Here is an 18,289-nt window from a genome sequence, read left to right as displayed (position 1 = left end):
GCAAGAGGCACCCTGAGCACACTCAGTAATAAAGAGATATAAACCGGTACCTGGCTCCTGTGTATTCATTGCCGAGCTAAGGCACCAATACACGACAATTACAGGACAGTCCTACAAGACATCAACAAGGCAGCACCATTCACTAACTTAGAAAGGGGGCTTTAAAGTGGACTTCCAGTGAATAATGTCATTATAGGTCTTAAAACCCAATCACACGTCATAAAACAAAGCACTATTGCCTCTTGTTGGTGATTGTTTGTGATGCAGAACTGGGTAAAGAAAACAGTTTTTTTCTTCACACAGGATAGCCCATTTAAAGGATTCTGACACGGAGAATTCACAGCAAGCGCAAGGATCTGTGCCTTAGAATAAAATACTCACAGAGTACCGAACACGTGCTGAAAGTACTGTAGAAAACCAGGGATGCCTGAGAGGTGGCTGGTGGTTGGTCAGTAAAAGAGGTGTTTGCAGCATTTCTTTATCCTGTATGCGATGAAACATGTTTCCCAACCAGACAGAACTTGGAGCTTCCAGATTCTCCTGTTCAAGATGCTCTTCTTCGAAAAGGCAGCCTTCTGGGTAATGTGACAGTTTCATTTCATAGGTTTGTACGTTGCCATGGGTACAGATATGTTGTTCTGCAGCATGGCCTCAAGCACACCGTGGCCCACTGTGGTGCACGGTCGGCACTGCCCATAAAATGGCATTTGAGAGCCTCGTGAAACAAGGAAAATGTCTTGTTTGGAGTTTTATAGTAAGCCCCTAAGGCAAACAGATGACTTTTACGAGTCCATTTCCATGCTTGTTCCTTGATGTCTGCATCTGCCAAGTACCCAGTGGAAGCCGTAACGTTGTTAACTGTGAAAGGCGGAAGATTGTTTTGCCCACATGACCACCATGTTGGACTGTGAAAGGATCATGACTAGTTACTCACGAATATATTTTACCAGTGGTGGCTCGCAGAGGGAGTGCTGTGGGCCGGGGCAGGGGCAGGATGGGGGGGTTAGTGGACTCGGACATACGACGCACAGGAGTAAAGTAAGTAATTAAACTATTTACCTTGCGCTCACTGCATCGCCAACTCACCCTGTTGGTCTGTAAGAGGTTCATGGCGGTTAGGCAAGTTACTCACAAATATATTTTACGTTCAACAGTGGTATCTGTTGCTGAGGAATCATGCTCTCCTGATGCAGGAGACGCAGTCACTGTGGAGGGTCCAGGTCTGGTTTACCGCTAGACGCAGGATCTCTGTGCTTGCGTAACCATCTTCAAGGTGCCGCTGCGGCTTCTCTTTGCCTTTAGCACACTCTGACTTACCCGAAGGGGAGAATAGAATACGGAAACCTGCCAAGACAGGCAACCAGAAAGGCATTCTTTAGGTAGCACTGGACCTCGGCTCATGTTCAAGAAAACCAATAAATCTGTATTATTTCACAATGAAATCAATCCAGTATCTTTTGAAAAACATATATAATATGCATATTCAATATGTATAGGCAGACAAGATTTCTATTTACTTTGCAGGGTGCCCCCTCAAGTTTTGTTACGTCACTGCTCTTCATGTATTCGTGCTGTAGGTCAGATATCATTGCCTCCCAATGGAGAACTGCGAGGACGGGGATGAGTGCCAAGAATAAAGCCTGCAGCTACTGACGGAGTATGAAAGATGGACTATGGTGTCTTTGGTGGTTTGAACTTACCATACAGAAGGAAGACATATTGGATTGGATTGAATTGCATTTATATAGCGCTTACTACCCCTGACGAGGCGTCAAAGTGCTTTTTTGGCGAATAGCACGCTACACAAGAACCCCAAAGGGTTAGTGGTGAATTAGTATAGTAAAAATATGAAATTAATTTGAGCGGTGGACATGTTAGTCTGTTATTTGGAATGAAAAGGATAGTGGAGGGATGGAAGAGGGAAGCGTTTGCATTTATATAGCGCTTGCTACCCCTGATGAGGTGTTGGAAGCACTTTTCAGTGAGTAGCACAATACTCAGAATCAGCCCAGGGGAGAAACTATATTCTCTTCAAGGAACATTGGCAACTTGACAGCACGGAATCATTTGATGGAGAATCCTGCTTTAACAAGTCTGTGATCACCAGCCATAAAAAGGTCAGGCAGTTATGAGCGTTCTTAATGTTTGTGTGGTATAAGTATGTGGCTAATTTGAACACTATCCTATTCCAGGGAAGGCTTGTAAATTTTAAATACCAACTATGAAAATTCATAAACGCATCCTTCCTGCAGCTGACAGACATCACCCCCTGGAATGACACGTACAGTCCAGGGATGATTAGGACTGACCTTCCTTGGACAGTGAAATGAGTACATAATGCAGATTAGGAGTCGGCAATAGATTGCATCAATCAATCAAAAGTTATATAGCGCCGCAACTATTCACCCGTGATCCGTCTGGGTGCTGGAGTTCAGGCGGAGAGCCATGTCTTAAGGACTTGGGCCATAAAATATTCCTGAGCCTTTTCGCACCATTTTATCCTTGGATCACATAGATTTTCCAAGAAATTTCGAAGTGGCAGTGTTATTAGTGTTTTTTTCATATTCCCTCTTTATTCACCTGTAAGAAAGTAGGATCTGCTTTTCTGGTTACCCCTACTTTTTGCCTGGTGCTATGCTGTTTCTGACTAGTCTGACTGGGGTCCTGCTAATCAGGACCTCAGTCTCTGTTCTTTCTCCCCTAAATTGGTTATGGTAATAACTTAGGTACACCCCAGATTGGACACTGGTGTACACTTATCAGTCCCTAGTTTATGATACTGAGGTACCCAGGGCATAGGTACACCAGGGGTCCCCCATGGGCTGAAGCATGCACTATGCCACCCAATTTGCAACTACAGGCCTGCCGTTGCAGCCTGTGTAAGCTTGTGCTAGCACCCCTTACGAAAGTTATAGGTTATAGGTTCTCTATATCTACGGTCACTACACTTAAAACCTATAAGTCACGTCGAAAGCAGGCCTTTCAATCCTGATGGCAGGGTACTCAGTTCTAAGTGTGAGGGTGCCCTTGCATGAGCAGGACACCTCTACATCCTTCCAAGTCCATTCTACCGGGTTGTAAGTGCATCAGCCATTACGATACATAGAGTGGCCATGGGTCATTACAAGATGACCATCTCTAAACTGGTTGTAATGAACCCGGTCATGGTTGGTATCAAACAGGTTGGGGTCCTCAGTGCTCCCGATACCAGTCTTCTAGACCCAGACAGCACGGCATGGCTGCTGCTGACCGGAGACACGATTCTCCCCTCCTGCTGCTCAGCCAGGCTTGAGCAAGGGAAGGCAGAACAATGGGTAGCTTGCCACAGGGAGGTGTGACCACCTCCCAGACAGGGGTTAGTGTATTGGCTTGCCAGAGCCACTCAGTCTGCTTGAGGGGCACATTTGATGCCTCCCTTGCATAGTCCAGTTCAAACCAGCTCAGGGAGCCGCTGGCTCCGGCTCTGGCGTGAAACAGGACAAAGGACATGGGAGTATCCTGCCCACTGTCTGACCGCTCCCCTGTGAGGGAACCCTGAATAGTCCCAACCTTTTCCTTAGGGTACTTAAGGGCTTACCTGAGGGTGGTTCCCTAGATTCGTTGTGGGACAAGATTCATTTCAAGACACACATCTTCAACCGTCTGGGCTCTCTTGACTTCGCTTTGGTTATGAAAACTACAACTGGGAAGGTTCCTGTTGCTCCTGGTCTCGTTGCCCTGCTCATCTGCTGTAACATCCATGCCTCTACTCCATACAGGAACCTTCCAAGGCCTGTGGACATCCAAGACACCTAAAGAAATCTCCCTTATAGGGAAGGAGTCACTTCCCTGCATCTGCAGGCACCGCAACTAAGCTGATCGGTCTGCTGATCCTGGGCTCCCACAGACACCGAAAGGCTCAGCAACACAGGTGGTGGTTCTTCCCATCCCTCGAGGACTGCCCTGTCTTCTCACCAAGATTGAGGCGAGTATCCCTCTTCGGAGCCGCAAGAACCGAATCACTGTGCACTGCATTGACTTGCTGTTGCAAAGGCTTGTTGGCTTCCTTCCTCCAAGATCTTCGGGCTCCAATTAGCCGCTACCTCAAGCATCTCCTGTGACCAAGATCTTCGACCTCACCGCATCACTTGAATCATGGGCATGCATCCTTGGTGAACTGCTCGAGGTCCTCTTGCGACTGCAGTGCCTCTAGCCTGTGTGTCCTCTTGAGGGTCTTCTTTGATTTCAGAGTGCTCCCCTGATTGCACGGGGCCTGCTCTGACTGCTCTGCTTGTGGTGAGACACCTGGACCATGGTGGTCCCGACTCTGCACCTTCTTCGCTTTCCACGTTGTTTGCAGTTGCCAAGGCTTGTGCTTGTCCCGACGGACACCTACCCCTCAACCCTCAGCATCTGACGTGGGACAGCTCATGAATGGCTTCTGGTCTTCCACAGCATCGCCTGGTCTGGATAGCTACAGCTCCAAGGTCATCGTCGGCTCTCGTGCAACACCCGACTTTAGTGGACATTCTTTAGTGGACATTCGTCTTCCAGGCCTCCAGGTCACTCCCAAGTGACATAGACTCTGTCCCCTCTGCTTGCAGGTACTTCTCATCTTGAATCCACCTTTGGGTTCCACCCACACTTTCACCTTCTCCAGCAGCGGCATCTTCCTGAAGTCCTCCAATGAGTTTGACGGTGGTTTCGACGCCACTTAGCACTTGGCTTCCCTGGTATAGGTATTGTGGATACTCTACCACGGGTAGGGTGGCTTTCCAACCTTCTGTCTTCCACTGGGTTTCTTCAGGGTCCACTGAGAAGGGACCTACTAGTTTCAAATTGGAGCCTCGACTTACCCATTGACTTGTATTGAGCCTGTGGTCGTGTTCCCACTCTGCAAATGGCCTCCGTGGGGTTCCTGGTTACTTACCTTGGGTGGTTCCTTGGGTGTGTTTTTTTTTCACTTAATCTATATCGATAAGATTATGCTCTGGCAAAACAAGCTGCTTTACACTCCTTCTGGACTAAGATTGAAGGCTGCTCTCCACAGCTACCACTTAGAGAGCCTTCTAAAATTGTCTAAGATCACTAAAATCCCCATGAGGGTTGTCTGGATTGGTGCAGGGTGCCCGCTTACATAAGTGTACACCATATACTAAGCCAACTTCTCACATCACTTTACTACAGTTTTATTTTTTTATTTTTGGAGTTGTGCCAATATTTTCTTCAGAAATCACAGAAGGGGATTAACCAGAATGTAAGTCACAAAATATTAGAACATCAGAACAAGCGCCAAGTCCAGCCTCCCTTTCCTGCGGAGGCTCTTGTGATGGACCCTAATGCTCAGTAACCAGTCCCTGATCATAGAGTGCAGGTGGCGATCCGAGACCAGAGGATTCTGGGTACCCAGGGCCATTAGGGCAGCTGGGTGTGGCTGGCACTACTTCTTGCCAGAGGCCATGATTGCGGACTTGGTGACTTTGACAGCACTGGCAGCCTTCTTCTCAACCGCTTTGATAACTCCGACAGCTACCGTCTGCCTCATGTCACGGTCAGCAAAGCGACCAAGAGGAGGGTAGTTGCAGAAGCTCTCCACACACATGGGTTTGCCTGGAATCATGTCCACAATAGCTGCATCACCAGACTTGAGTGCCTTTGGTGCATCTTCAAGCTTCTTGCCAGATCGTCTGTCGATTTTTTCCTTCAGCTCAGAGAATTTGCAGGCAATGTGAGCGGTGTGGCAATCCAACACAGGGGAGTATCCCTGGCTGATCTGGCCAGGGTGATTCAGAATAATGAGCTGGGCTGTGAAGCTCCCAGCCTCCATTGAGGGATCGTATTTGCGGTCACCAGCTACATTCCCTCTTCGGATACCTTTCACAGACACGTTCTTTACGTTGAAGCCAACATTGTCATCCGGGAGAGCCTCTACCAGCGCCTCGTGATGCATCTCCACAGACTTTACTTCAGTGGTTACGATACTGGGGGCAAAGGTCACCACCATGCCAGCCTTAATGATACCGGTTTCCACACGGCCCACTGGGACTGTGCCAATACCTCCTATCTTGTAGACGTCCTGTAGGGGCAGACGCAGGGGCTTGTCGGTGGGACGGGTAGGCGGGATGATGGAGTCTAGGGCTTCGAGCAGGGTGACCCCACTGGCGGTCTTACCTCATTATGCCGTTGTAAAGGGGCAGGGTCTGGGGGAGTAGTATCAACCGAGACAGAGGCAGGAAATAGCGCTCTCAAAGAGGGTTTTATTTTTAGATAGGCTTTCCTCCTTTTACTAGTCACTCTTAGTCTTGCAAACTCGGTGGGCTCCGTCCTGACTCCTCCTGGGAAGCCCGAGCTCTCCAGAATGAAGCCGTCCCAAAGTGCTGCTGAGTCCACCTGACAGGTCTTGGCCACGGGGTGTCTCGTCGGGGTCTGGCTTTGGTCTCCGTCCGGACGGGTCCACACAAAAAAAAGAAAGAAAAGGAAGTCACTGGGGCGTCCTTGGCAGGACTGATGGGGCCGGGTGTGAGGGAAACCAAGTGCTCTATTTACAAAACCGCAGTGCTCGTGAGGGGAAAGGGCACAGAGGCTGTACAATATTTACACTGGCTATAGGGTGTTCGGCTGGCCGCTCCGCCCCACCCAGCCCGCTACTTTGCCCCGTACCTTGTTTAGCCACGCTCCTCCCGTGGGAACGTGGCAGGGCGAATCGCCGAACCGGTGGCCTCCTGGCTTGATGAGATCAGCTGGGCTCCGCTCTTATCCTTCCTCTTCTTCTCCGACATTCGACTGGTCCACTCTCCGTCTCCACTCCAAAACTCCTTCCGCCTCCGGGAAAACGCCGTCCGCTGTCTTGCGGGTTCTTCCGCCTGTTGGCTCGGCTTCGCTCTCAGGGGGCTGAGCCACGTAGTCCTGCATTTCGTGTTTAAAGTGACCCTGCTCATTTTCCTCCGGGTAGCACCACGCACTGCCGGCTTCCGTTGGGAACCACTCCCCTGGCTCAGTCGCATCAGTCTGTGTAAGGGGGACAGAAAGGGGGGTCAGCGGTACAGCGGACCACCAGTCCAAGGCAACATCTGTGTCAATGTTCAAGGGACCCGCCTCCCCGTCACAGCCGGGATACACTGATCTTTCATGTACCTTTTCCCGCGGTCTTTCATCAATTGTCTCAAAGTATTTATTCCCTTTCCTGCCAATCTTGTCCTTCACTCTCATTCTCTTGCTCCTAGTGAGTTCACAATGTCACTGTCCGAGCCTTTACACAATGGCCTCCCTTTCACTTCATATGTGCACTATTGCACACATCGTCAAGCTCATCCTGGCTGTGAGCACACTATTTGTTTCCCTCTGTGTCTTCAGTCTTCTTCTGCACGAACACTGTCTACCACCCACATGGTGTCCTCACTGCTGGACTGCAACTCTAGGATACCTTTGTGCTCACATGTGCAGCCACTGCTGGACTACACTCCTGGGACTCTTTCCTTCCTTCCCACTCCCATGTCCCCACTGGGTTCCATTTACTCGTTGCAAATGTCACAAAAACGCAAAGAATCTCAACCAACGCAGTAGGTAATGCTTATTGGGTCAGTGATATTTTCTCTACGTGAATGCTAATCTCGTCACAAAAAAGGTTGGACTTCAACTTTCTGCCCATCATCTAGAATTCCTCCCAACTTTCTCATTCTAACGCGCGTACACAGTAAGCCTTTGCATTGACACTTTGCAACACATATCCAACTTAAGAGTACATTCTAGTCCAAGACAAATAAATTCACCCGATCCATACTCACCTTCAAACACACACCCTGTTTACAGCCTCCTATACCCAGGGAGTCAATCATGGATGAGAATTGGGGGTAGCTAGGCTTAGACTTGTGCCCTGGTACGCCTGGTCCTGCCCTTTCTAACCCTGGTCCTAGAGATCGCAAAGGTGGCAGCAGGAATGGAGGTAAGCATAGCTGTAACAGCCTCTTATTTCCAGTGAAGTTCAATCCTTACCTTCGGTTAGCCCACCAGGAACATACAGGAGGTACTTTGGAGCTATGGATGGATCAAAGTCAACCCTGTGATGTTACGGGAGGGGTCAACGGGTGTGTGAGGTCACTTCTGCACTTGAAAGAGCATCTTGCAAGTTGTTCTGCACTGCACTCACTGCAACATTTTTTTGTTGCTTTGATCATCTGACTGATTAAAATTGTAATTTGACTGCATATAATCTCTTCATATTTTTGTAACTGGGGACCATTATTCCTTACTCCACCAATTGCCTCAGGCCCCTGTTGACTATTGGGTTTTCTTTGTGTTAAATGACTACTTTTGCTACCCCAGACATTTGGATGAATCAATACGTTGCTGACGCAGGGGGATATTCACAAGGTGAGGAATCCACAGGCAGATATTGTATCTACCAGAAAAAGCGTTACCGAAGGTAAGTAACTTGTTCTTTTGACCTACCTATGTAACTATGCACCTCTGTAAAGCGCTCTGATATCTGCAAAGATCTTGTTCGCGCTATATAAAACTTTCAAAATGAATAAATAAATAAATGTCCAGTGGCCTGATATTCACTCTCTGGCCTAGCGTATCCTTTTCTGTATCGTTCATTAAAATGCGAATGAGAAAATGAAATAATCCCGCTTTTTGCGACAACATTCCATGAAAAAGCACTTCAGCGCCTCGTCAGGGGTAGTAAGCGCTATATAAATGCAATTACAATACAATACTATCTTGTACGTTCCCAAATGCTGGCGTGGGTGGCAAACGAGCTGAGGTACAGGGCGAACTGAGCTGAGATTACCATGAGGATTCATCGGTGATCCGCGGCCGGAGTTAAATTTAGTGCTATTCCGAGAAGAAAAATCCTCCAATGCGAGCACTTTCCTTCACTGCAGCTCTATAAATAATCTGCTTGAGCTGTGTACAGTAAAACTAAGCCACTTGAAAGTTAGTTTATATCTCTTTTCTCGTTAAAATTCCATTTGGCTTAATCCTGGGTCATTCACAGACAAGGGAACGCTCAATTTGTCTTTGTCTTCGACACTGTTGATGGAATCAGACCAGTCACTGGGTGATGACGTTGCAGTTTGGTGGAACAAAGATGGCAGTATGCTAGGGCCGTGGAAATAAGGACCTCGGCGTGGGATTAAAAAAATGAGCCGGTCATGAACTTGCCTGCTTGCTCATCAGGGGACTCTGATTTGGCCACTTCCTCTCTGATCATTACTGACCCAAACCCTCCTGGAAATTAAAGGGGCCACCCAGGGAATGATGTCACAATACATCTCAAAACCCAAGCAGATGTCATTGAACAAAGCAATATTCTGGAATGTCTATTGTTGGCTATTGTTAGAAATGAATGACCAGGCGAGGTGAACAGTTTTTTTCTCTACATTACATGGACCCCTTAATACTTTAAAGGCAAATGCTCCACAATATTTATCACCCAAACTATCCCCCGGGGATTCAGAACGTTCAAATGCAAAGAAAAACAAGCATTGGCATTGCCAATAGGTCTCGCTTGTGGGACCTTATAAGTATTTAGTTTTGCAGCACAATATGATGAGTGGCATTGCGTGTGTGAGTGGCGTTGCGTGTGTGAGTGGCGTTACGTGTGTGAGTGGCGTTGCGTGGGTGAGTGGGGTTGCGTGGGTGAGTGGGGTTGCGTGGGTGAGAGGGGTTGCGTGGGTGAGTGGGGTTGCGTGGGTGAGTGGCGTTGCGTGTGTGAGTGGCGTTGCGTGTGTGAGTGGCGTTGCGTGTGTGAGTGGCGTTGCGTGTGTGAGTGGCGTTGCGTGTGTGAGTGGCGTTGCGTGTGTGAGTGGCGTTGCGTGTGTGAGTGGCGTTGCGTGTGTGAGTGGCGTTGCGTGGATGAGTGGGGTTGCGTGGATGAGTGGGGTTAAGTGGATGAGTTGCGTGTGTGAGTGGCGTTGCGTGTGTGAGTGGCGTTGCGTGTGTGAGTGGCGTTGCGTGTGTGAGTGGCGTTGCGTGTGTGAGTGGCGTTGCGTGTGTGAGTGGCGTTGCGTGTGTGAGTGGCGTTGCGTGTGAGAGTGGCGTTGCGTGTGAGAGTGGCGTTGCGTGTGTGAGTGGCGTTGCGTGTGTGAGTGGCGTTGCGTGGATGAGTGGGGTTGCGTGGATGAGTTGCGTTGCGTGGATGAGTTGCGTTGCGTGTGTGAGTGGCGTTGCTGTGTGTGAATTGCTGGTTGGGGGAGTGGGGGGGTGGGCGGGGGAGCAGCAGGCAGATGCGAGTGGAGCGCGCGCTGGAGAGGGAGGGGGTGGGAGGACTAGGCAGCGGGAGAGAGGGAGAAAGGAGCGCGAGGGAGGCGTTTTTAGATACATGAAGCCAAAATTACAAGTGAGCATGTTACAAAAGCAAACGTTACGTTACATGAGACAATAGTGACAGTTGTGCAAGTATCAAGAGCAACAAAATACAAGAGGTAGCAAACGATATGCAATAGCATATCTGAGGGAACACGGCCTGGAGGTAGCAAACGATATGTTCTTAGAGGAAACAAGCTTCTCGACATTGCTGGTTGGGGGAGTGGGGGGGGGTGGGCGGGGGAGCAGCAGGCAGATGCGAGTGGAGCGCGCGCTGGAGAGGGAGGGGGTGGGAGGACTAGGCAGCGGGAGAGAGGGAGAAAGGAGCTCGAGGGAGGCGTTTTTAGATACATGAAGCCAAAATTACAAGTGAGCATGTTACAAAAGCAAACGTTACGTTACATGAGACAATAGTGACCGTTGTGCAAGTATCAAGAGCAACAAAATACAAGAGGTAGCAAACGATATGCAATAGCATATCTGAGGGAACACGGCCTGGGGGAAGCTGGCTGGGGAGGGGGAGGAGAAATGAAAGGAAGGCTGTGTTTGCGGGGAGAGAGAGGGGAGGTGCTGGTGTGGGCGGGGGGAGGTGCTGGTGTGGGAGGAGTGCTGCTACGGCAAGGCTGTGTTTGCGGGGAGAGAGAGGGGAGGTGCTGGTGTGGGAGGGGGGAGATGCTGGTGTGGGAGGAGTGCTGCTAGGGGAGGAGAAGCCCTGGACGTGAATGCTCGTGCATGTTCACGTGAACTGCAAGAAAACGCCGGGCTGAAACCCCTTAGTTTGAAGAGGATTTTGCCGGCATGAATTCGATCCTATCCATTTCTGCGGAATGGGACAGGCTCGATCTAAAAATGTCTCCAAGCACTGCACTTCCACCAAGGAGCTACAACCTCCGAAGACTTCACTGCCCTGAAGGTAGGGAATTTGATACCCCCAACTATCAGAATCCTCCTCTGGCATTCACTTTAAACCAGGACTTTAAGTGGGATGACAAAACTGGGGGGTCTCTCAAGGGGGCGTGGCCAATGTCATTAAGGGCGTGGCCTAAAAATACGTAAGCTAAAAATCTGTGCTTTGGATAGTGTGCCGCCTGACTTGTATTTTGCTGTTTCTGTCACTGCATCTAGATATACGATGCAACAAGTAACATCATACCTACAACAAGTCAGGACTGTTGGCTTTGTCAATGGTTGTTAGTTGCATAAGATAAATGAGTAGCAACTATGGCTTGTATTAATATTGAAAAAGCTTCCAGTTAAAGCCCTGGTGACGCCACGACAATGTTGCTGCTCCTGAGTTTCATAAAGAGAAGGGAAATCCAGAGAGAAATTACTCTCTTTATAGGATGTCCCTTCCCCTATAACGCTTGAAAAAAAAGGACCGTCTGTGCCAGGGCACAAAACAGAGACCGATAGAGACCCGTTTCGAGGCCTTCTAAAAAAAACTGCCGGTGCTCAGACCCGGCCCACTTAATGCTCTGCTTTAAACACCTATTACTATCCACAAGCACTGATGTGATATCACCCTCTCTAACAGCAGAGTCGGGCTGGTCATTTATCCCATCAGGCATTGCCCCAGGGGGCTGGGGCCTATGAAGGTAGTTTTTAGTTCTCGACTGAGACTACACAGGAGCTGACGCTTGCAAAACATGGTGTTTACTTACAGGGGGCTTAGAGCGCACGCTTTGCTCACCACTGGTTGGCTTAATGTTCACGCTTACTTCCTTGCTTCTGTTTGGTCAGCGTGTTGCGGCTTCCCTCCCTCTTCCTGTGTTTGCTCCTCAGATGGAGCATGGCCCAAGTACTGCTTCCTTGCCCAGTTAATGTCATTACACTGCTCGCGTTTCGGGCCAGGGAGGCTTTTGAGTTTTAGGTGCAGCACTTCAAAATCATTTCTTTGCAGGCTGCCTCCCACCTGTCCTTGTACCCCCTCTGTGTTATTTCTTGCACCCTCCCACACACGTCTCACTCCATGTTATTGCTTACCCCTCTGCTCGTGTTATTTGCTCCCTCCCACCCTCCTTTGTTTTTGCTTGCCTCCCCCCACCTTCTCCAGTTGTTGCACCCAACCATCCAGGCACAAAAAAAGCAAGAACTGGTAAAGCCAAAAGGTCTTGCCGACACAAGATCTGCTGGCTTTGTCAATGTTTTGCTTAACCATGGCAGATAATATGCACATAACAGGGCAAGCCTGTAGGCAATTTCACCACTGTGGGGTACAGGCTAGGATTGTGTTGGCAGCAAAAACGACAAAAAAAATGTAGATCCCCTCTCAGGGGGCTGGGAGGTGCACTTTCAGCCCTGGAGAATGAGCGCGCTGAGAATGGTGAAATTAGATTCAGAATGGCCCATGACGATACCAACATGGACTTTCAAACCTACAAATGCACATGTGAGTTTCCAGAGAGATCACAGAGTTGTTGAGCAGGAAAGTGATGCTTATCAAAACGTGCTTGATGACGGACGCGTCCTAGAGTAGTGTGTTTACTGCTGTGCGAGAGAGGACGTGTGGTAGCATGGTAGGTTGGTTTTGTGTGTGTGTGTGTGTGGGCATTGATTGACACATTTAAGAAAGGAAGTTGGCTTGACTAGTCTACAGACACAAGTCGCAACAGTCTCTGCTCTAGTCCGATAGCTTTTTAGAAGATAAAGGTCTAGCGAGATATCTCCCTGCGTCCGGTGGTGACCAGCCCGCCGGGAGGGCCGGCACTGCTCAGACCAAGATAAAAGCTTGGGTCCCTCCCACAGCATCTCTCCCACCACACCCAATTATAATACGGGGTTTAACCTAAAAAAGAGACGAATCTGAGCTGGTCCTGAACAGATTAAAACAATCTTCACGGAACAGGGACATTTTTGCGGAAGGTACATCAACCCACTGAGTTATCTTGCATATTATAAGACGTGTTCCTTGAGTATAAATCTTAGATATGAGCTCAGTTACACTAGCAGTTCATCCTGTCTGCGGCTCAGCTGCTAACTGAGATCGAAATAAGATGGCTTATCCTGAATCTCTGCACATCATACCCAACGTATAAACGTTATGGTCAGAAAACATGGATTAGATCCAAAACGGATAGAGACCTGATTGACCTCCTGCTCACAGCCTCGGTCAAGACGGTTTTAACAAACTGGAAAGACACAGCGAGAGCCACCTTCAAAGCCTGGTTTAACTGGGTCATTTTCCTGCGGGGGGCCGACAACATGACATCCAACAATCTACCGAGCGCAGGGAAGAAAAGCGAAACGTGGCGCTCGCTGGACAACTACCTGTCCTCACACAAGCCACCCTGAACGCCAGACAGACAACAGGGAAACAAGCCCCAAACAAGATAAGACACCACTGAATAGACCACTATGATCGCCTACTCTGCCAACTAGCCGTGCCTCTCTAATCTATGCTATCTACTCTCTCTACTCTTCTTCTCTATACCTCTCTCTCCACGCCACCGGGGGTACAAAAGACAATTGGACAATTCAGCAAGGAGGAAGGGGGTTCGCCAAGAGGAACTGAAGAACTGAAGAAGCGGTGAGAACAAAGTGGACAGATGGCGGCAAATCACTACCTAACGATCCCCACCCCTCACCCCCCCCCCCCCCGGGGCCCCTCTTCCCTCTTCCTTGTCTCAGTTATCTCCCATGTATATCCTGTATATCCTTTGCACCATGTAAATATAATTTTCAATAAAATTTTACTGAAATAGAGAAAACATGGATTAGCAAGACAATGACTTGCACTTTAAATATTGGTCATCCCCAATGGGCCCAGCTAGGTCTGGTGCCGGTTGAATGTGCCACGAAGATTTACTGCGCAAAGCGAGGTCTCACTGCAGCCTCCAGAGGATGATCACAAGCATTAGAAAACAAGTGCTGGCAAAGCCAATATGTCTTGCCTATGCATGAGTTTATTTCATTAATATTTTTATTTAGCCATGTTATCGAGCAGCACTGCTGCTGTGCTGCATTGTAGCTAGCAAAGAAAAAAAGCTCTAGGACATGCTTAGCACTGGTCAAGTCATAGCTATTTTTAGGTCTTGCCTCTCTCGAATGAGACATGTTGTATCAACTTTGTGGGCTTAAATCTGCCCATAGGCTTCCCATTTGCTGGCTCAATTGTCTTCGATTCTTTATCCCCATTTTTCCATGGCAGGCATATGGTGGTTGTGGTTAGCCCTCCCTGGGAGTAGGGATCAATTACTAATATCCATACACAGCTACCATTTTAGTAAATGTATTCAGGGCTACTTTTTTCGTTGGTTAACAGCGCTTTTCACAAACACTCGTGCTTACATTTACTCGAAGCGATTCTTTAAACAGAGCCTGAAAATCTTGCTCTTATCTCATCATATTGCTGTGCATCCCGGTGTCGCTTGTCTGTCACCCAACCCCCTCCTGATTCGCAGTTTGATCCGTCCCTTCTCGACCCCTCCCTCATCGCTGCTGGCTTTGCGCACGAGCACTTGGACAAAGGCTTTAATTTACTACAACACATAATGGTCAATCAGAATATAAGATTTAACAAATGGTTTAAAGAACACGGCACCCATATCTCGACGGCTGACATGCTCCCTGCGCTCAACTTCATTTACCTCGCAGAAATGGTGTCTGTGAAGGAAGTGCACTACATATGGAATGCTGTGCATCAATATGACTAACATTCAAGACTGATCTCTTTTCGAAGCCTTTTGAATTATGCAAAATAATATTGAGAATACTAATGGGTTTCGAATAGTAGGATGCACGCAGCATTAGCGTGCGGTCACTAACATGCGACTTGTGTGACATTTGCTATGCATGCTTTACAACAAACTAATCTGGGGGTAAGGATGTTCCTGCAGTGGGTACACTAGAACGATTCCTGCAGACGAAAAGTGAACAGCTCTAGGTCTACTCTAAAATTAGCTGGGTCATGCACATGGAAGAAAGACGCCACGGCAGGGTTATGAAAACAACTAGATTACTGACTTTATACCGAGAACACCTGACGAATGCTATGCGACACACAGTGGTGACATAACAGCCAACACCAGCTACAGGACCGTTCTTTGGCAGAAAACCCGAATATCAATAAAACCAGTCCCAGCGCCCTTCACAATTCATTAACATTGCCAATGCCTATAGCGCCTGGTCTTCCTGGACCTATTGGCTTTGCCAGTGCTTGTTTTTCTTTATTTTCAGCCCATATACAACACAGCTAAGCAAACATTGACAAAGTCAATAGCTCTCGCATCTGAAAGTTTAATTGGCTTCACCAAAGCTTGCTATAAGTCCCAGGGCTGCTGCAGGCATCTCTGCCTGTTGCAACTTGATGGGGGAGGAGACACAGAGACGTTTTAAGGCATGTGCAAAGTGCACACCTGACCAGGGCCTCCACCTTCCAAGGGTCCCCCAGTTAAAGTGAGTGGTACCGTCGAAATTCCTACCATAATAACAGCGCTTATAAAAACTAGCTTCTTTTTTCCTAATTTGATATGTGAACAAGCTTAAGAGAAACTTAGGGCCATATTTACTAAGGGTTTGCCCCACAGCAAAGTCACATAGTGACACAAATCAGCGCAAACTCTTGTAAAGGTATTTACTTTGCTCTGAAAAGGTGCCAGTTTTTCAGAATAAATAGCAATTTGCACTGCTTTGCTCCACTCTGAGTCAAGGAGGCATTACTTGGGTGTAACTTGGGCAGATTAGCACAAGTAAACATAGTTTTGGATGCAGAGCCCGATCTACTACGCTAGTCAGATGGGGCTTTACCTCAAAAAATGCCTTCTTGAACCAGAACTTTTCTCCAAACACACCACTCATTGCATGGGCACTGGACAATACGATGTGTGGAATGTTTAAGAATTTGTCTGGGCACATAATTTGTATGTTTCCAGGACAAAATGTAAATGCAACAGCACATTCACACGTTTGCACCATGGAGCAAAGGCTGTGGTGCTGGCAGCTTGTTGGTGAGTATAGTAGGGGTAGTGAGGGGGGGCGTGGCTAAGCGCCCGATCCGGATGGCGGTGCGGCGGTAGAGCTCCGTCCGTACCAGAGCTGACTGGCGGTTTGCGCCCACCAAATTGCACCGAAGACACAGCGCAAGACATGCGACAGCGCCAGGCTTCCGATGTGAGGACTCCCGTCGTGGCTTGAAGCCCCCACACCTGTACTTTTCAGCCTTCATCCCGGTCGCGGCTCTGCAGCGGCCGCGGCGGCCATCTTGTTTCCTGAACGGCGCTTTTTACCTGCGTGAACTTTCTTCACGTCTGCTTCCCAGCGCCATGAAGCTTCCTGCTCCGTCCTCACCCACTCTATCATTATGGGGACATCTTTTGGATTTACTCAGGTGACTTTTCTTTGCTTTTTGGCTCCATGAATGGCAATTATTTCGTTTACCTAATTTTCCTCAGAACGAGCCGCCATTTTGTGCTGCGCATCTCCTGCTCGCAATTTCCTTGCGCTCTAAAATAGGTGCTGCCTTTCTTCTCTGGCTACTTTGGCATTTTTTCTTGTGTCACAACATTCATTGACTCTTTTTTTGCCCCTTTTATAAGATCTCCTGCACTTTTTGGACGCTGCTTGCTTCTATTGCCTATTTTTACTCCTTTAGAATTTATTCGTGCGTCTTCTACAATCCTTTTCACGCACGCTTGAATGGCGAATTCTTCCAGCAGGACCACTAAAAGCAATTATATCAAAAACTCCAAATTATTCACAGCGCTAGCTCACTTAGAAGCTTCTGCACCTTCCAGCGACAGTGACACTTTATCCACAATGGATGTTCCTTCACAGAATTCCTCTAAAACCACTCCAAAGAGGTTAAAGAATAACCCCCCTTCTCCCACGAAATCCTCCTCAGACATTTCCATGGCATTGTTACTTGAGGAGATTAGAGCATTGCGTCCCTACATGGAGGAGACTAATGCCAAGTTGCAAACGCTCACTGACAATTGGTCTCAAATGGATACCAGGGTCTCCAATGTGGAAAAGTCTGTCTCATCCCTTCAGGAATCAGTCATTAAAATTCCCCACATGGATTCGCAGTTGTCCTCTCTCCAGAAGCAGGTGGAGGACCTTGAAAATAGAAATAGACGTAATAACCTTCGTCTTTACGGCCTGAAAGAAGGTTGCGAGGGGAATGATCTTATCACTTTCTTCAAGTCCTTTTTGCCCAAGCTTCTGCACCTACCCGAAGGCACTACGCTAAATATTCAGCGTGCTCACAGGCTTGGTCGACTCCCCTCTTCTATTTCTTCAACTGCAAAGCCTAGAGGAGTCATAATGTATTTTCTGGAATACACAGATCTTTTGAAGGTCCTCTTGGCTGCTAAAGCTTTTCCACGCCTAACTTGGTCTGATTCCACCCTTTTCTTCGCCCAGGACTACGCCAAAGCCACTGCAAATCGACGTAAAGCCTTTCTAGACATGAGAGCGGATCTTCGATCTATTGGAGCAAGATATGGCCTATTTCATCCTTGTTTATTCAAAGTTACCCACAACAATAAGACCACGACCTATGAAGATCCAGTACGACTCCGAAGCTTCCTCAATTCTTGTGGTCCTGTTAACATGGAGTTCTCCGGTTCCGGCTCTTCCTCTTCATTTCCTCCGTGACTTTTCACATTGTTGCCATTGGATTTCCTGATATCCTGTTAACCTTTTTTTTTTCATGTTCTTCGTTGTACCGACTGTTACTCCTCAACCCTGTTTTTGACTAGCCCTTTTTGACTAGCCGGCCCCTGTTGCTGTTTATTGCATTTTTTATATAGTTGTTTTATTGTCATTGTTTTTTATGTGATGTCTCTTCTCACCTAACCACGCTGTTTTTCCTTCTTTTGCAGATCCCTATTTAGCGCCCCGTCATGTCTACCTGGTTGGATGTTTTGTTGCCCCGTTTCCTGCCCTCCGTTGGTTGGTCTTACCCCCCCTCGTCTCATCTCCGCTTTCATCCCTCTCATCCTCCTTCCAGATTTTGTATCCCTATTACTTCACCCTTGTAAGTATCTACCCGTTCTCCCTTCCT

The 18,289-nt window shown here is 48.2% G+C and overlaps 1 protein-coding gene and 1 pseudogene across 1 annotated transcript in view; one reads left to right on the top strand and one right to left on the bottom strand.

Moving 5' to 3' along the window:
• LOC144784803 (Krueppel-like factor 8) overlaps window positions 1-18,289 on the top strand; it is an 857,002-nt gene that overhangs the window by 542,775 nt on the left and 295,938 nt on the right. The gene's annotated exons all lie outside the window — the stretch shown is intronic.
• On the bottom strand, window positions 5,208-7,188 carry LOC144785290 (elongation factor 1-alpha, oocyte form pseudogene; annotated as a pseudogene).

Source organism: Lissotriton helveticus, chromosome 10 (genome assembly GCF_964261635.1).
Source record: "Lissotriton helveticus chromosome 10, aLisHel1.1, whole genome shotgun sequence".
Taxonomy (NCBI): Eukaryota; Metazoa; Chordata; class Amphibia; order Caudata; family Salamandridae; genus Lissotriton; species Lissotriton helveticus.
The sequence above is the reverse complement of the archived record's forward strand: the minus strand, read 5'-3'. Positions and strand labels throughout refer to the sequence as shown.